A 21,239-nucleotide genomic window follows, 5' to 3' on the forward strand; every position below is an offset into this window, starting at 1 on the left:
GTACTCCTCCCTTTACTTGAACTCTTTCATACCTCAGAACACATGGTCTAAATTGGGGAATCCCCTATACAAGGGAACACTTGGACGGCGCAATAGATATGTACATGTACATGCAAGCCTACTTGGTCAATGAAAAGACAAAGGGTTTTTTGTACATGATGAACATTGCTCACAATGATGCAATGAAACCACAAATGAACACCTACAAATACTGTACATACAGGAAATAGACAAGGATATCTTTAGAACGAAAACCAAAAGTTGAATTTTGTTTCAATAGCGCTACATATCTGAAATTATTATGATCAATGTGATTAATTCTCAGGGCCAATATTAAGAACAAAGCAATAAAGAAGTCAATAATTCATATCTAGGAGTAGAACTTATATTTGGGGGCGATTTAATGGACAAGCAACTGCTCATACTTTTGCAATAGGCCTATATATTTGCCCATATATCATGTATGATAAGTACACATTAATTCAACCCCCTCCTATAGTATACTAAATTTTGCATACAATTTTTTGCCAAAAATATTATAAAATGTATTGCAAATACACTTCCAAAGAGTGAAGTAATTAAAAATCATATCAAGAAGAGACTAAAGTCCTCCCAAACTACTGTTATCAATCATACAATTACTAGTTCTTTAATGACATACATTCCCATTCTTGTATAATGGATGTATAATGTATACATGTTCATGGAGCTGCAACCCCTACCAACACTTGGTCCTTCCACCAGTGGTCATCCCAATCATTCCTTGTCTCTCACTGTCCATCTTGCTGGATCAATATCCACCCTGCTAAAGAGTGCGTCCATTTGAAATACATGTATCAGATTGTGCAATAGGCTTTTTGGGATATTGATTGGAAACTGATTTAGGTCAGCCTTTCCAAGGTCATGAAAGCCAGTGAGAAAAAGTGTATTCATTGACAATGCCAATGTTTCATTTCGATATTGAAGGTCTCTTTACACCATACTGGGGACAATGATCTGTCAGAAAATCATTCCCTCCATGTATTTGTAAAAGTGCAAACCCTATAAAAATTGTCATTTAGATCCAGTATTAAAGAACAAATACTACTCCCCGAGAATAACTATGAAAAAAATAAGGAGCAATGGTGGAGCTAATCATTGAGAGCCAGTGACTTTTATACTACAAGTACAAATGCATGTAAATTTTGCTTGATGCCAACTAGATTATTTAAGTTGTACACAAGATTAAATAGGGTTCATGGGAACAGGCTATTAATCAATATTCTGAGAATGTATGAATCAGGATTGGAAACTTGATCTATAGTGACCTTGTGGAGGTGCTAGACACGTGAAAGTACTGAGGTGGTTTTCTGAAAATTGTCTTAAATATTCTTGTAACTCGGCAAGATAACAGCTCGCTAAAATTGTCTCAAATCGGTATTCTGAAAATTGTCTTATCTCTGTAAGGACGTCCCATATTTCATCTCGGACACGCCCAATATTTATCATTAACCAATCAATAAACTTTTTATGCTTAGGCCAACAAATAGAAGCGTCTCTTCTGAAAAATAATTGGTGTAATTTCCTTGCGCCCCCGACGCTTATGCTTGTGCGCTTCAGTGCTAAAAATATGCTTGGTTGTTCTCATCTAGACATATATTCCCTGAAAAGATTCATCATCTTGAATACCAATTTTTAATTGCTGAAAATCCATCGTTATGTCTTTGAAATGTATCCTTTTGTAAAACATGATGTTCCTGCGGGATGCAGCAAAAAATTATAATTGCAGACGGACAAATATCACATTCAACATTAAGTTACAATAGCCCCCTACCTCTTGTAAATTTTCTTGTATTTTGCAAGATAAGAGAATTTTCAGAATACCTTTTATCTCAATATGTTTTCTTGCGCACAGAGATATTTATGCGCCGTTTTGAACTTTACGCATAATTCTAGCTCTGATATCATACACGCTCAGCGAAAGTTACAAGAAAAGATACAAGAATTTTCAGAATACAGATTTTATTGTAACTCTGTAGATCAAAAGATTATTTCTCTGACAAGTTTTCAGAATATGGCCCCTCAATCTCCATGATACTTATGCCTGTGAGAAATGCATTAATCAACAGTGCTCTTTTATCCCACATTTAAATAAATGAAAATGCTATACACATTCTTTGGAACTATGTGTGCTCTTAAAAAAAAACAAGTGTAGAAGCGAGAGCTTTTGAAAAAAAAAAAAAAAAATTTGAAGTTTACCAGGTGAAAAATAGCAAAACAACTTGCATCTAAAGGGTGGTAGATGTAGATGATATAAACATATAAGCAGAAGAAAGGAAAGGATGATTGCGCAGAAAAGGCCTACAAGATGGGAACATTTTTCCATGCTCCATGAGTTGTACCTACATGGAGTCTAGGGACCCGCTTCAAAAAGAGTTGTACTATTAATGATGCAACTAAAAATGCATGCTTGCATTTCAATTCATAGTTGAAACAATTTGAATTTCAATCCATCCAAGTTCTCCTATGGGCATTAGGTCACTGAATGGATTTAAAGAGGCCTGGGTGCATAAGAAAAGGAAAAGCTAGGGAGATGAGAATGATAATAATAATAACTAAAATTTTAATTCGTCATGAGGACGAATTAGGTGATTTGTCTCTGATTTTCATGATCACGAATACAATCACCATGTTTATTGAGATCAATACGATTATCATATTGAAAACTGAACTTTTATTACGAAAAGAACATGTTGAATACTCTTGAAAAGAGGGAAATCAGAAGTTTTGTGAAATAGGTGTAGGTGATGCACATTGTACATGTTATATTAAAAGGGTTTTTAAACTATTTTATTGTGCAATATTTTAACTTATATACCTTGTAATGGTCATAAAGGAACATTTGTGGAATGTAGAAAGAAACAAAAAAGAAAAAAAATTCTCCTATCCACCCCTGGGCAGGGTTGGCACGTTTTAAACGGTGTGTTTTAAAACATGTTTTAAAACGCGTTTTAAAACACCTCATAGACTTGTGTGTTATAAATATGCATGGATGTGATTTTACATGAATATATTTCTTAATACTTTTATTTCTTAAGTGGTATATTATTTTCTTCTAACTAAATCTCTTTCTCAACACCACTCTTTTTCTCCTCTCTCTTTCCCCCCTTATTCTCCCTTTCTCCATTGCTTTGAAATGTTCCTTTCCTCCTGTTCAGTTGTGCACATCAATCTATATTAAGAATATTCTCATTTTAACAAACATCTGATTGTTGTGCTCACTTTTAGACAGGGAAAGAAACACTATTTAAAATAAGCTCAAATATGTAATAGTAGTACTTGAATGAAATGGAAGTGTTGCATAAGCATAATAATATTTTTCAAATAGACAGTATAACTGACATTGTAACCTTGAGGTACACATGAAAGTAGGTGAAAATTTGCGCTTTGTAAAGATGAAGAAAAGTAGTTTAATTCAGAATGAGATAATCAGCTAGCAAACCTTAAAGGACAAGTCCACCCCAAGAAAAAGGTATAACGCTGAAAATTTCATTGAAATCGGGTGTAAAATAATAAAGTGATGACATTTTAAAGTTTCGCATAATTTCTCAAAACAGTTATATGCACATCCTGGTAGGTATGCAAATGAGGGGACTGATGACATCACTCACTATTTATTTTGTATGTCGTTATTTTCTCATTGTCATGTGAAATAAAAAATTTTTCCTCCCTGAACATGTGTGGAACTACTAGTCAGGCAGCATATGTAATTTACTTCGACAAATTGGCTAAGTCTGATTTTTCACTTTTATGTGATTGGTGACATCACGAGGAACAACTTTCAACTTGGTGACAAAATTCTAATGGTCATCTTGACCATGTTAGTGGCCAAAATGTGGTCAATATGGGTCAATTTTTTAAATTGCCCCGATTCTGTCGAGTGACATATCAAATTGTTTGTCTTGTTATACTGAACAAAAAAGTGAACACAATTATACACTCTTGACCTTCCGTTAAAAAGTTATGGCCGGAAATGTCAAAGGTCAACGAACTTTCTTTAAATGGCAAATTACACTGAAGGTGTGAAGAAAGCTCATTTTCCGTGTTTTTATGCATGTGTGTACATTTTTATTTTCGATTTTGATAAGTCCATCGTCATAAGTCCTTATCCAGAATATATAAAGGATCAAGACAAGGTCAGGGAAAGGTCAAAAGGTCAACAAACTTTCATTGGAAGCCAAACTACACGTCTAAAAGCGGTTATAGAAGTTTAGAAGTCTTATTTTTCGTGGGTTCTTTATTTTGAAAAGTCTATATCTATAAGAAGACATTATATATAAAGGGGTCAAATGTGCTTATTCTGAACAAAATAGATAAAGAGAGATAGACGTCGAATACATTCAGTGTGGTATCATTGTATTGCAGGAATGCCTCGAAACGACTTGACAAACCCTAATGCCCTTAAAAGTCGTATCATCTTCATGATGTTATAAGTGCAACCTCTCATTGGCAGTGCAACAAGGATGTGTGATGTCACATGTGAACAACTTTCCCGTTGATGAACTATAAAATACCCTCAAAATATCTCTTTCTGCTTTTTCTTGTGGTGATACAAACTCATAATCCATGATGTATTCTTTAAAAATCTGTATTACATGCCCTCCTATAGAAAGAACACATGATCTGCTGATAGATGTGATAAAAGAGGCATTTTAAATGAAATATAAGCTAAAGTAATGGGGAGAGTTGTTCACAAGTGACGTCCACTAGCGTACCTACGGGGGGGGGGGGGGGGGGACAGGGGGCAGTTCCCCCCCTTGACGAGCCACAACCCATGCAAAGGATGTATCCCTGCCCCCCCCTGACGAGCGTGAAATACATTTTTTGCCCCACCCCTGACGTGCTTGAAGACCTTTATTGCTCCCCCCCCCTGACGAGCTTGAAGACCTTTTTTTTTTTTTTTTTTTTTTGCATGTCAATTTTTGGTAAGAAATCCTTTATTTGTGATTGAGGACCTTTTTTTTTTTGGGGGGGGGGGGACGGTTTTGCCCCCCTGTGGAAAATCCTAGGTACGCCACTGGTGACGTAACACATCTTTCTCAAACTTTCGTTGATCTGTTTCTTTGATTTTTCTGTTTTCATACAAGCTATCTTGTTCCAAACGTTTCATTCTCCCTTAATACCAGTTCTCGCGATAGTGATGTGCATAGATGCTAGATGCAGATTTTTTTTTTTTTTTTTTTTTTTGTCGTTTTTGTTTTTTTCCTACTTGCTGAACTACCTGGATGTTACTAGAAAGAATAATCACATATCTCATTAAAGTAAACCACGGCCATACCGCAGCGGGAAGGGGGAGGGGGGCAGCTGCCACCAGAAATTGTGAAGACTTGCATTTTTACTGAAAAATAAATAAAACTGACCAAAAGTATGCACGGAATCCTTAAATTTCATTTTACAAAATGCAAAAGGGCCCCAATGGTAAGCTCAGAACAGTTCATTCACCAGAAATGTGTAGTCCTTCTTGGCTCCAGAGATCGAGCATCTTATTCGCAAGATAATCCAAATGAAATGTTAAGCAACTTTAGAAGCTGGGAGCACTGATCAATCGATGTGTTTAGTCTGTTAACATAATATTATACTTATACCCCAACATTACAATAATTTCTGTTAATTAGAATATTCTGTACAAAGCAAATGAAGGAAATACTTCTTTACATATCAAAGACTAGTAAATTGAAAATGAATTGAACTTGAATTGAATTCCTAAATTAAAAAAACTCACTGGTTGCACTTGATTATCACACCATGAAGATGATAAGATTTTATTAAGGGCATAAGGGTTTGTCAAGTCGTTTCAAGGTATTCCTGCAATACAATGATACCACACTGAATGTATTCGACGTCTATCTCTGTTTATCTATCTTGTTCCTAAATAAGCACATTTGACCCCTTTATATATAATGTCTTCTTAGATATAGACTTTTCAAAATAAAGAACCCACGAAAAATAAGACGTCTAAACTTCTAACCGCTTTTAGACGTGTATTTTGGCTTTAATGAAAGTTTGTTGACCTTTTGACCTTTCCCTAACCTTGTCTTGACCCTTTATATCTTCTGGATAAGGACTTTTGACGATGGAATTATCAAAATCGAAAATAAAGAAGTACACACATGCATAAAAACACGGAAAAATGAGCTTCCTACAGTGTAATTTCCCATATAACGAAGTTCGTTGACCTTTGACATTTCCGGTCATAACTTTTTAACGGTAGATCAAGAGTATATGGTTGTGTACACATTTTTGTTAAGTATAACAAGACACATAATTTGATGTGTTACTCGACAGAATTAGGGCAATTAAAAAAATCGACCCCTATTGACCTTATTTTGACCCCTAACATGGTCAAGATGACCATTAGAAATTTGTCACCAAGTTGAAAGTTGTTCCTTGTGATGTCATCAATCACATAAAAGTGAAAAATCAGACTTAGCCAATTTGTCGAAGTAGCCGGTAAATCATGACATATGCTGCCTGACTATACCATTGTTTTAACATTTTTTGGTTCAGTCAAGTTGGTCATTATTATCAAATCTGTAAAAATTGAAATATTGTATTGTTCAAACAATTAAAAAAAACAAAAGAAAAAGTGAGTGAGGGACATCAACTCATTTGCACATCACTGAGTTGTTATAAATGTTTTGTGAAAAATAAGCAAAACTTAAAAATGGCATAACTTTCTTATTTTACATCCGATTTCGATGAAATTTTCAGCATTATGCTTGTTTGAATTTTCTCTACTGATTCAAATCAACCGCAATGGCCCCCTTAAAAATTTCTATGATAAATCCATAAGCACAACAGGGCCACGCCATATTGTTCAAGACTATTTTTTGGATACATGCATGGATATGCGGTTATGATATTACACAAGTGCATGTCAGACCAGAATTGCTCAATATCATGATTTCATGTATCAAGCCAATGCAAAGTGGAGGATGTGCATACATTGTGTGCAGGAATGACTGATTGAATCTGATGACTGGGGTAATAATATATCTGTAAAGTGCTTAGACACATCGTTCCGATGTATTGAGCGTTATATAAAAGCGGACTATTATTATTACTTAAAATATTGGTATAATTGATTCAAATTAAATAAAGCATATTGAGTAAATGAAATAAAGCTTTGAAAGCCTATAGTATATATAGATTACGTCATTTTCTTACATTGTGCAAATTCTTCTCACCCCCTAGATTGACAAGACTAAAAAAAAACCTGAGATGTATGAGGAATAAACATATAAAATGTCAACTTACTTTTTCGGCATTCAATTTCCTTGATTTAGTAATTTTGGGGAAAATATGAACTTTTCTGTTGAAAATTCAGTAACAAAAATTGTAGTCATCTCTTACTTACTCCAAAAATGTATTTAAAACATCAAGAGCTTCAATCATACTGTATTAAGTGTACAATTTAATTGATTTATAGAAAATTACATCGTTCGCTGGAAAAAAACGTTTTAAAACAATAAAAAACTTTTTTTTTTTTTTTTTTTTTTAAACATTTTTTATTACAACCCTGCCCCTGGGCTCAAACCATGGACCCTGGAGATGCAAGTCTGATGCCTAATACCAATTGAGCTACACTATTTCCCATAGACTTTACACATAAGCAAATTAAGAGGATCTGAAATCCAATTTTGCAAGAGAAATACGGGCATGATCCCGGCATCTGATCGGAAAATGGAGACCACATTAATGATAGCTTAGAATCTCAGCTACAACATACTCCAAGCTCAGAGAAAACCGACAAAAAGAAATGGAGATATGGCTCGCGAAATAGAGGAATGTAAAGTCAAGTTTTGAGAAAAAGTCATTTCCCATAGAGATTGCACACAAAATGAGCGAAAATGACATGCCTCTATAACTTGCCATTTTTCAGGATGATTCGTTCCTTTAAATGTAAATATAGCCATCACATTAGAAAGAGTATGTCCTCAGCTACAACATATAAACAAGTGGAATGCCTCTGGCCGTCTCACCTGCATCACGCGATTCAATATAGCAGCAGTGCTGATTTTGAAAACTACTATAACTCGCACAAGATGTTCAGTGATACTTGGTTACTCTTATTTCCACGTTTTATGAACTAGACCAATACACTTATAGAGATATGATGGCAATTCAACAAATACCCCCAACGTGGCCAAAGTTCTTTGACCTTACATGACCTTTGACCTTGATCATGTGACCTGAAACTCGCACAGGATGTTCAGTGATACTTGATTACTATTATGTCCAAGTTTTATGAACTAGACCAAAACACTTTCAAATTTATGGCTGTAATTCAACAAATACCCCAATTTGGCCAAAGTTCATTGACCCTAAATGACCTTCGACCTTGATCATGTGACCTGAAACTTGCACAGGATGTTCAGTAATACTTGATTACTATTATGTCCAAGTTTCATGAATCAGATCCATAAACTTTCAAAGTTATGATGGTAATTCAACAGATACCCCCAATTCGGCCAAAGTTCATTGACCCTAAATGACCTTTGACCTTGGTCATGTGATGTGAAACTCATGCAGGATGTTCAGTGATACTTGATTAACCTTATGTATAAGTTTCATGAACTAGGTCCATATATTTTCTAAGTTATGATGACATTTCAAAAACTTAACCTTAGGTTATTAAGATTTTGATGTTGATTCCCCCAACATGGTCTAAGTTCATTGACCCTAAATGACCTTTGACCTTGGTCATGTGACATGAAACTCAGGCAGGATGTTCAGTAATACTTGATTAACCTTATGGCCAAGTTTCATGAACTAGGTCCATATACTTTCTAAGTTATGCTGTCATTTCAAAAACTTAACCTCAGGTTAAGATTTGGTGTTGACGCCGCCGTCGCCGTCGCCGCCGCCGTCGCCGTCGGAAAAGCGGTGCCTATAGTCTCACTCTGCTATGCAGGTGAGACAAAAACTGAGCGAAAATTGACCAATGTTTACGGAGTTAGAGTCAAATATGCATAACTATGATGACGTCATAAGTAGCAAAGTGGAAATTTTGAGTTCCGACGCCATTTTTAAGGGTTAAAAGTGGCATGAAATCATATCTCCCATCCATACTCTATTCGAATACGAAAAAAAAAATTGGGGGTCAACGGACTTCCTGAAGAGCTAGAATGAATTTTGTATAGGCATGTTTTTGCACATATATTGTCTATGGTTAGTGCGTGCGCGCGCAATTGCTGTAAACTTTGATGGAGGCTAATTCCGTTATTACTTGTCGTAGAAGGTTGATCAAGGTATCAAATTATTCAGATTTATGTTATCGTTGCATCGATATAAAAAAAATGGCGATCCTATGCTCTGTAGTGCCGTTACGCACGAGAACGCGCGCGTAACCGTGTGCGCGTGCAAATTTTTGAAATGCTTAAAATGACTTGAATCATACTCTACTTTGGTCAAAAAGTGATTTTGATGGACAGTTGACCCTTGATCTGAAGTTAATGTGATGTAAATATTGTTAATTTTTGAAAATTGATAATGTGATTTTACAAAATGGCGTCTAGATGATGTCATGATGACCTTTTGACCTTGAACTTGTTTTATACACATGACATGATAAATCCCCATATCTGATGATATTTTGAAGATAATTGATGATGTAGATTTTGTGCTAACAAGAAAAGGGCGGAAAAAACCAAAAAAACATATAAATAAATAAAAAAGAAAATTCATACAAAATTAACAGTTGATCTGTCGATTGACAGATCACCTAATAATAATAATATTATTACTGATGAGAAGAATACAGAGAGAGTATTAACAGCAAAGGTGAAAAGGGATGTGTTTTGAGTTGCAGGATGAGGGGGAGAACGGAGGATAAAGTAGTGGACAAGTAAGAGAACAAGATAAACCATGCCAAAGATGTTATGGAGAATGACTGAATCTGAAAAAGAAAAGTGGGCGAAGGAAAATGGGAGTAGGAGAGGGAGAGATAGAATACCCACCTGACCAGGGAATATCATCCTACTTGTACGATGATTGAGTCTCATAAGTAGAGAGGGTGAGGTATCAAATGAAAGGGCGATACTGTCCAGAGTGTCTCGTGCCATCACCTGAAAAATGTCAAATATAGAGAAAAGAAATTAATTCTGAATTTCCAAGGGTTCATTGTGATACTGCCTTAGATATAAAAAAGCCCTAGGTATGCATGTGCATGTACATGTATACTGTACTGCTCATAGTTTCATTCAAATTATTTTGAATCATGAGTAAACTGACTGATTCATGAGTCAGGTCTACAATGTAGCATATGCCTAGTACATGTAAATACACCCACATGACCTGGATGCGTTCGTTGAAGGTTTTACACTGATAATAGAGCTATCAGCAAATTGAAATTAAAAAAAAAATATCACTTTTTTCTTTAAAACTCAGTTTCATTACAAATAGAAGAAGGCATTTATTTATTTACATGACCTCCTTTCCCTGTAGCTACATGTATGTGTTGCAGTGTTTCCTAACAACTCTTTATATCCTTGATTGTTTATTTTCTCAACCCCATCCTCAATCTCTCTTACACCTTCAACGCATCTTCTTCTGTCATCTCTTTCTTTCACTGCTTCTCTTTCATCTGGAGTCCCATTCTCAATCTCATTTTTTTTATTCTCTCTCCCTCTCATTTTTTGTTTTCCCTTTCACTCCCTCTCTCTCTTCGTCTCTTTTCCTCTCAATCTCAGAAGAAGTGAGCTAACATCTATCCAACTGTAGTGTAATGGAATAAGCATCTGTCTGTCACTATGGTCTAATACACTCACTAGCTACACGCATCTCTGTATTCAAGCAATCACAACTTCAAGTTCATTTCTGTCTCATGCAAGCTGCTGTCCCTATGCATAACACAAGCATCTTCAAGCTAAAAAAACATGTAGAACTCTATTCATGACGTGCTTCAATGAAAATACAGATCTGCATACAGTATGTACAATCAAATATGTACGTCAGCATATATCAATATACCAAAAAATTACATATGATCATAATGATAGCTGGATTTATATAGTGCTTTTTCTACAGGATAATAAGTGCAACTATATCCTTACCTCTTCTCTAAAGAGAGGAGGGGATGGGCTATGAGTGGTGGAGGTGGGTGGTACAGTATTTATATTTCGTTCACGTCATATTCAAAGATTTTTCACACAAAAAAACATGACAACTTTCTACTACAATACCCAAAAGTGTTAGAGCAATATTAGTGATAACTGGGAGTTCCTTGATGATTTATAAAAAGGAACATTTATGTAATGATTGCATATAAAATAATCTTGATATACATGCACATGTACCAGCTTCTATTTAGACATTTAAAAAATCATATTTGCTCTGCTATAAACGTTGGAGGAAATGTGAACATTCCATATCACAATAACAATGTAGCCTATAATCATCAATAAAGTGAATAAGAAACTACCCAACCAAAGGTAGTATATGTAAGTAAATTAAAGCAATTAAAAATGGGTATATTATAATAATCCAGTTTAGCCCCTAGAAATGATTAATTGTAAACAGCTAGGGCACTATATGTACCTCACACTGATGAATTAGCAGCACAGTGCAATCTGATATATTATGCATGTGTACGAACGAATCATGTTGATTGCAAGCAGTGACAGCACAGGGGTGCGTTGCAACGCTGTTTAAGTTCATGTCGCTAGAGGGTAACCACACAGGCAGTGAATAGGGAATATGTATGTAAGAAGAATTAAAGGTGAATTATGGTTCATATTTCTTTCCTATAAATTTGTTCATGTTCTTGGAGAAAATCTGTTTGAATGATGAAATAGAAGGAAACAAGATAGACAAGAAGCATGTGAATAAAGGGGAATCAGAAACATGGGAATCATTTTTGTTAATGGAAGTATTGAAATGATGATAGATGAAGACAGATAGTATAGCTAGAAAGAAAGAGATAGATATAGATAGATGGATGGATATATCTAGATAGACAGAAAACAGACAGACAGACAGACAGAAAGACAAACAGACAGACAGACAGACAGACAGATAGATAGATAGATAAATAAATAGATTGATAGATTGACTGATAGTTAAATAATAAATAAAGCAGTGAGAATGGTGATGAGGACTGCAATTTGCTTAAAACAGATCATCACCATCATCAACATATAAACTTTGAGAAAAGTACTATCAAGATGTGATTGGCAACTGGTGGTGGTGATGAGACTTCATAGATCATAATTATGCTGAGAAGTGATTATGAGTATTATTTAAAAGATATGGTGAAGATGTTTCCTTCAACAGATATAGGTGGATAAATATTAATGATCGTAAAAATGGGTACTTCTTAAATCTGAGGTTTATGTAAGTTTGAACAGTGAGCAAAACATGTTCAGGCATAGTTTTGAAAAATTGGGAGGGGGGGGGTGAGCAAATGATATGATTACTAACCCTGTATTCAAGAGTCCCCTGTGGCTGACTGAAGAAGCTCTTTCTCTTGCTGTTCCCATCTTTAGTGCTGCTTAAGTCAGTATCTAAACAAATAACAATATGTCAGAAAATAACGGAAATAATTATTTAAACTTACATGTGACTCAACTGTAGGCCCTCTGAAATACATTATGATCAGCCCATGTAACACAGAAGTCCAAAGTAAAGCTTTGTTCTCTTCATTATAGACAGAGTAAACAATATGCCTTTTTACACTCTGATTTAGCCCATTTTATGCATAATTTATATATCATGAAATCAGGCCAGACTCGTTCACAATTAAACCACCATGTTTCATTTAAATATATTATCTTTTAGCATTAAATATCCTTTGATAAATAAGAAAAAAAAACTTTTCTGTCAACCTAAGCAAGGAGATTTCTATTATTAATGGGAAAGCTTGTAATTTATGAATATCCTTTTATCATGTGTAACAAAGGTTACAGTGCCTTGGAAAGACATGAATCCTATTGTCAAGGGAACATTCATTCCTTGAACAAGTTAAATTGTGTGCTTGACAGGACAATGTTAATTCTAACAGAAGGATTCATGTCTTTCAAAGGCACCATAACCTTGCAGCACATAATAAAAATATTTGATTAAATAACAAGCTCTCATATTAATAATCCGAATCTCTTTACTTTGGTCGAATCATTTGTAGCTTTTACTTATGAAAAAAAAAATTCACTGCTGAAAGATACCATATAAAAAAAAAAAAAACAGAACAATTCAAGTAAATGAATAGATTTCAAAATTAATAGAATTCGAAAATTTTGGCAAAGATAATGAAAATATTAAAAGGAGGTTTGCTGATTAGATTCAGATTTATTTCCAACAGAACATAATAAACAATTAGCAAGGAGTCTGATGATCATCAATATTTGATGCCATTTGGCGCAAGCCTTTTTTTGAACCCCTGATAAAAATGTTTCATGTTCACTCAAGCATGAACGAAACTCAATTTTTAAAATGGCATTTGAAAGATATAAAAGACATTAGAGCATCTTTTAACATCAAAATATAGACATCATAATTTGAAACAAAATTTTGATAGACTTTTCAAAACTGTCCCGTTTTTTTTATATGCACTGTATACCCCCTTCAAACTTCATTTGGAGGGGGTATAAAAACATACTGAGTGCAGATGTCCATTGGACTACAGGGATATAATGAAAAAAAAAATAAGTTTAGGGCCTAAATGATACATTCCTATCAACCTAAATAAATGGAATGGGAGATTGAATAAAAAAAGGATATATATACTGTCCCTTTTATTTTCAAATGATAGTGAAAACTTGACTAAGAATTAAACAGTTACGAAGGTAACATATTTTTTACAATTAATTTCATGAATTTTTTTCTCAACAATCTTGAGCAATCTTGAGTGAATATCAATAAAGACATTCTATTAAAAGCAGAGTCAGTTGCCAACTCTGTCTATAGAATACTATGTAGTTTCAAATCAATAGAACAAGGGATAAGTTGGAGCTTGAAGTAAATCACCAGTTTCATCATAAAAGAAATAAAATAACATTTGTGAATTGCAAAGGGAGCCTACCCTCAAGCCCCCCCCCCTCGGAAATAGTATTATCCACCTGATACAGAAAATAACATGGATCCGATATGTATAGGCAGTAGATGTACACTGTAGGCAGCAGGTACTGCTCGCAGATTGAAAAATCAATACTTACCCTCAAACTATTCCATTAAAAAAATTTAATGTGTCTTTGAAGAGAAAAATTCTGCTCTGTTTATTTTTTACATAAGATTGTAACAGACACGAGAGTCATTAAACTATTAAGCATCAATGAAAATAACGTAGTCACTTATTCTACCCAAATAATGTAAATTTTATCCATGACTTACTTAAATAGAAAGTATCCCTGACACTAGGATTATTCTTATCTACATCCATCGCCTGAACAACTAACATGCTTCCAACAATATTCCAAAGATTCAAATTCAAAATGGGATAGGAACATCCATTATCACCAAAACAAAAACGATGTTTATCCTAATCCTGAATCTTCAAACAAGTCAAAGCCATGATACATGCGTTCAAATTTTGTCAAAACAGAGATAATAATTCAGTATGTGAAATCACTGAACCACACTGGCCTAAACTGCTCAGATTAGGATACAAGGTTTCCTTCCTTTGTTGTTTACAGACCTGTGCTTTTCTCTAGAAAACAGGAATAGTCTTTACAGGCAAGACCCTATTTTAAAGGAAAAGTCCACTCCAACAAAAAGTTGATTTGAATAAAAAGAGAAAAATCCAACAAGCATAACACTGAAAATTTCATCAAAATCTGATGTAAAATACGAAATTTATGACATTCTAAAGTTTCGCTTAATTTCACAAAACAGTTATATGCACACATCCTGGCAGGTATGCAAATGAGGAGACTGATGACATCACTCACTCACTATTTCTTTTGTATTTTATTATATGAAATATTCCAATTTTATCCCTGTTGTCGTGTGAAACAACAATTAATTCCTCTCTGAACATGTGCAATTAGCATTGTTTAATACTATATGGTTCAATCAAGTTGGTCCTTATTGTCAAATCTGTAAAAAATGAAATATTGTATAATTCAAACAATAAAAAAAAAAGAAATAGTGAGTGAGGGACATCATCGACTGTCTCATTTGCATGTCACTGAGTTGTGCATATCACTGTTTGTGAAAAACAAGCGAAACTTTAAAATGTCATAACATTCTTATTTTACATCCGATTTTGATGAAATTTTCAGCATAATGATTGTTTGATTTTTCTCTATTTATTCAAATCAACATTTTTCTGGGGTGGACTTGACCTTTAAGTACACTACATTCATCTGACTAATAATGATGAATAATAATAGCTAGATTAATTTACACTTCCTCAAGAGGAATACAAAGCACACCTACAATCCTGTTCTCATCTACTTTCTTGAACTATATTGGTAGAAACTAGTTTCATGGAACCAGTTTAAGGGATTCTCCAAGCAGTCTTGGAAGCAATCTCAGCAGTGGTCTTCTATACCAGTTTGGAAGACCACCTTCAAATCCGGGGGGGGGGGGGGGGGCAATCAAGTATATTGCTGTACACATGCATGACCAAAAAAACGCGTTTAAAGGGGTGGTTTTTTCAGCTTTGGATGCGAGCCGCTCTTGCACTCGTTAAGTATATCAAAAACAACGATTAAAAAAAGGGTGGTTTTGAAACACTGATCAATATGGTCAATTGCGGGGTCAAACGTAGTATTAAGGGTATGTTTTGTTTTCCATAGTTTTTTTTTTTTAAGACTAGCTCAACATGTCTAGGTATTGTTTTTTCGCCAAGCTTTTTCCCTGGGGTCATATTCTGGCAACTTGTTAAGGGGCATGAATGTGTAAATAAAGCACACAAAAAACTGGTTTAGGGGGTTATTTTGCACACAGAGAAAAACTCGTTTAGGGGGTGTTTGGAAATAATTTAGTCAGGCATGTGTACAGCAATAACTCTGACTAGCCCCTCCCCCCCCCCCATACCCGTGATTCAAATATGTTATTCAAGACCGCTTTGCCTCGCTAAGCTGTTTTCTTCATACAAGTACATGTAGGTGAAAACACAAACGTTCTTTGGGAAGCATTCAAGGAAGAACCTTGGGTGTGGATAGTGACCAATTTGTCACTGAATTTTAGTTTAGACCTTTAATAAATGTAACGAATTTGAATTACATGTATTTGTTCAAACCCTTTTTTTTAAGGATTATACAAGAAAAAAAATGAGAGTTATCATAAAAGGTATACATCAGAAAGGGCTAAATCCTGAAATTGAATGCCATTGATAATGATTTTATACAACAAAGAATATAAACATGGATTATATTTGTGTACATTATTGTATGCATGCATACATGGCAGTGTCACAGAACTGTCTTCCGGGTCTGCTACAAAGAGACTATCCATGACATTGAAGGGGGAGTTGTTCAGAAGACAACCAATGAAAATCATTATTTGGCACAATTCCATTGACCTGACTGAGACAGAATGCACATATTGACACAGTTTACCATCAATGTCATCTGTCTGAAAGGTCATGAAGGCAGGTCCTCTTCAAGAGAATCATAAAACATAAACAAGTATGATGAAAATCATAAACATAAGATTAAACTAAAAAGGATTCTCATAAAACTAGATAATAGAGACATTATGTATTAGTAAGTGTCATCGTTGCCCCTTGTATGACGTCAGAAACTACAACTTATTAATTCATAGCTCTCTTTTCTTTGATTTACATCAAACCTTCAGTAATATTTTTTATCTTTATCAAACAAACTTATCATCAGAATGTGTCAATTCCTGCATGTTGGCCTGGCAGAGGGTTGATTCTAGTGCACATTATGCCAGGCACACAGGAATTGAACATTGCTGTGCACCCATGTTACACCATCAAGCCAGGCAGGGCACGATTTCCAAATTGTGATTCTGGGCAGGCAGAATTTTGTCTTAAAGGGGTACTCCAGGCTGAAAGTAATTATATCTATAAAACAAATAGAGTAAAATACAGAGCGAAATGCTGAAAATTTCATCAAAATCCAATAACAAATAACAATAGTTACAGAATTTTGAAGTTTAGCAACATTTAGTGAAAACAGTTCATGTACATCATCATGAATATTCATTAGGTGGGCTGATGATGTTACATCCTCACTTACCTTTTTCTTATGTTATAATTACATGGAATCATATTTATTTCATATTTTAATAAATATGTGTATGATATGTCTCCTTTACAATAAAAGAACTTACAGCAATGAATACCTAATGCATTAAACCCAGTTGTCAATCAAATTTTTTCAGTTCTTGGAGGACAAAATTTGAATAAATATGATATCATATGATAAAATACAAAAGAACAAGTAGGGATATGGCATCATCAGTTAGCTCATTGAATATACATGAAGACATACATTAAAAAAAATTCACCGAAATAATGCAAATCTTTTTAAAATGTCATAACTTTGTTATTCCATGACCAAATTTGACAAAAATTTTAGTATTGTGTTTGTCTGACTTTTCTTTATCTGTTCAAATCATATCATTTTCAGCATGGAGTACCCCATTAAAAAACACATGAGGGTGTTTAGTGGTACAAGAACTAGAAACAGGAAATTTGTTTTCCTGTAATTGTACACTGAGGTACGTGATATATCCCTGGATCTATTGGAGAAATAGCTTGCCATAAATTTGAAAATTTATGTCACAGGTTTATATTAAAGTATAAATCTCAAAACTTTTGAAAATTAGTGATTTAGAGTATCAGCGTGCTGTCATCATTTACAAGTATACTAACTGGTTCAAATCAAAGAGGTATAAAGGGACCTCCTGACACAAACTAAAACCTTAAATTAAATTCCCTTAAAACATATCTTTTTGCTCAATAATTCATTTTTCTCTTTACGACTGATTGTGTTTACTTTTGTACATGTATATAAATATTGAAAATGTAATTATTTTTTCCATTCATTTTACACCCTAATATAAAAAAAATTATGAAGAATAAAATATAAAAAAATTAAGGAAAATAATATACGTAACCAATTGAATAAAATAAAATCCTATTGTGAGCCCAATGTACATTTACTTAAAAAAAAATATATAATTAAAATAAACACTAACATTTATCTACAAATTTATTAATATATAATCCCATTCTCCAAGTCTAGCAACCATAGCATATAGTAAAGACGGAGGCTGCAGTTATTGCCTTTGCCATTACGCTGAACACCAGGGATAGGTTCACAGCCACAATTTGTAGTCTTCTCTGCATCAGCTGTATCGCTTGCATTCAGCATAAGGGCAAGGACAATAACTGCAGCTTCCACTTACATGTAAGTTCTATGACCACAACAGTATCATATATTCCCCAATTTCTAAAAATAGCCTGTACAGTGGTGCTCAAAAGTTACCGAACCCTACACCAGAAAAAGAAACATATTTAAAGTAGTCAATTTCTGCCATGTTTTAGATATTTGATTGTAAAGTCAGGTGATAATATATTACATTCAATTTAAGTTTGCTCTTCTGGGCTTGCTGATCACTGCAGTGTTGTTGGCTACATTCAACACTTAGCATGAAGGAGAGCCCGTTCTCATTACCTTCCTAAAACTAGTTTCCTAAAAAATAGTGTGGAAAATAGTTTAATGTAAAATGAGAAAGCTCGAAGCGGTCTCGGAAGCGATCTTTCAAACCGGTTTTGAAAATCACTTCGTGATGTAGAAAATTCAAGATCGTTTTGCCTCGTTAAACTGGTTAATAGCCTAAGTGAGGACACAACTGTTCTTCAGGAAGCGATCTTCGCACATTTTGAGCGCGCTACTCCACACACTGTGTGTAGAATGTCTACGCTGCAGTATCAAATTTCGTGTGAAACATGTCACCCCATGTTCCCATGACATTACGGGTGATCAAATGGGAATGCTAATAGAGCAATCTTCCGAACTTGTTTCATGAAACGGTTTTCAGTATAAAAGGATCGTATTGAGAACAGAGTCCGGGTGCATTTTGTGGTGGGGTCCACTATTAACTTTTGAGCACAAATTACTGTATGTGGGCTTGGTGGAAACTAACTTAGTGGAAACCCTACATGTACCTGGGGTAGTCAGTTGGTCCTGGGATTTTGTTTGAAGGGGTGCTCACTCACATATAAAGAACTTGAAAACAAACAAAAACACAAATAGTCATCACTCCCAAATAAACACATTATAGCCCTTTTACCTTTTTTTTGAAATTTTATGGGGTGTGCTGCCCCCCCCCCCTACATTGTATATGTAGATCCACGCCTGAGTAGTACAGTATGTAATTTCATAAACAATCAGATAGATAGGCCTCTGGAGATCTTTAAAATTTGAACTATTTGGCTCAGCAGTTGTTTCTCAATGTCCACCTACATGTAGTCTGCTAACACTTTCCACCTGTATCAGGTCTCTCTTCATCATTCCAAGTTCAAAAGTACATTTCACCTGATACACCAAAGTTTAGTCATACATGTACCCACTAAGGCTGCCAGATGGATTGAAACCATCATTTCCATTCGCAGGGATGGGGATATTGCCAGAATCAAAACAAATTTACACTCGTTATCGATCAACCATCAGCCAGTTGATAGGAAAAGGGCATGACCTTTACTTGTATACCCAGGACATTATTGAGTAGTTTCTCATAACAAGGCTTTCTACATGTAGGTATTGTGATGTAACTGCTGCATATTTTCATGTATACGTTCATGTCGGTCTACAAGAATACATGTATATCTCTGAATCTTTTTTTCTAAAATAAATGTACACAAGTAGTTGCCCCTTTCGCTCATCCATTAGTTTATTTACATATATTCATCATTTATACCCTTTTCTGTTCATTTGCTGCATTATCTGTTTTCTCACTTCTTTTACTTTTCATGATAGTGCTCCTTTCCAGGGGGGGGGGGGGGACCACTTCCATTGACAAGTGGATACCAAGTGCATCCATGGGGTTTCATAAAAGCACCCTACTAAAACAAGTATTTGCCATGTTCTGAAAATGCACCCCTGGTGTGTGAAACCCTACCCTCTATGTGTTGGAAACAAAACTGAACGGTATTCCCTTCCACATCTCACTCAAATCGGACTCAAAACACGTAGTGTTGGGGCAATATTAAAGTATATCCTTTATATCAAAATCTACCGTAGTCTTTTTATACCCTCGCTAATTGGACTGTAAACACTGGCTTTCCCAGTGAAATGTATGCCCTTTTTCAGTATTTTGGTGTTTTTGACACCCTTTATTTACATATTTTGCCCAATCTTGAAAAAGAGATCCTTTTTATGCATTTCATTGGACACGCAGGGTATCCACTCATCAATAATAGCCCCTCCTTATAATCATCATGCTGAACGTCAGCTCATGAAGTGGTATTTGAGATGGTTTACATCATTTTCTCTCCTAAAAATGATACTTTCCTATAATAGCATACACTGTAGCATGGTGGGTCACTGGTAGATTACCTTTATCATAAATGGGAGGCTATGGGTTCGATTACTGCCAAGTCATACCAAAGACAAATGGAACCTTCTGCTTTCTTTACTTTGAGCTAATCTAGAGGTTAATAAGTACTACCATTTCATGTTATGCATGGCCGGTTAGTAGTCTGCTGGGCAAACCCTTCACTCGAGTTAAGGGTCTGAATGTGCAGCCTACTCATGCCTTGTGTACTGAAGGCTCTCTCGCTAAACATCAAGTTTTGTATGTGCTAGTCTTTGCGTGGAGGCACACTTATTGATCAAAGTTCCAATCAGGGTCTGTGCCTGCAGACTAGCCGGTTAGTAGGGCAGCTTCCTAATCCAAATGGCAATCCTGAGTAAATGTTAGAAAGAGATTCTTGTTGTTCTTGTTGTTGTTGTATTATTATTATTATTGTTGTTGTTGTTATTATTATTATTATTATTGTTATTGTTGTTGTTGTTATTATTATTATTATTATTATTAATATCATTATAACAGTCATTATCATAATCATTATTATTATTGTGATAGGTCTATTGCTAGCGATAAAGAAGCACATGCCTTCATGATCTTCCTGAGTGAAAAAATAGATAAAAAGGAAAGAAAGGAAAAAAAGGATCAATAAAAAAAAATCACTAATTTCATCTTTGCAATTTCTTTCATTGTAACATTTTTTACAAAATGCAGCTTTAATTGGACAAGCACAAGAGACTGACTATTGTCAATGAACA

General features: G+C 34.8%; 1 protein-coding gene and 1 long non-coding RNA gene across 2 annotated transcripts in view; both read right to left on the reverse strand.

Moving 5' to 3' along the window:
• The window catches only part of LOC135153222 (uncharacterized), a 1,173,865-nt gene that overhangs the window by 254,309 nt on the left and 898,317 nt on the right, over positions 1–21,239 (reverse strand). The gene's annotated exons all lie outside the window — the stretch shown is intronic.
• Positions 7,540–14,623, reverse strand: LOC135155536 (uncharacterized). Its single transcript, XR_010294688.1, has 3 exons — positions 14,365–14,623; positions 12,460–12,542; positions 7,540–10,106 (listed from the first exon to the last, which is right to left on the reverse strand). It is a non-coding gene; the product is annotated as an uncharacterized LOC135155536 (long non-coding RNA).

Source organism: Lytechinus pictus, chromosome 1 (assembly GCF_037042905.1).
Source record: "Lytechinus pictus isolate F3 Inbred chromosome 1, Lp3.0, whole genome shotgun sequence".
Taxonomy (NCBI): domain Eukaryota; kingdom Metazoa; phylum Echinodermata; class Echinoidea; order Temnopleuroida; family Toxopneustidae; genus Lytechinus; species Lytechinus pictus.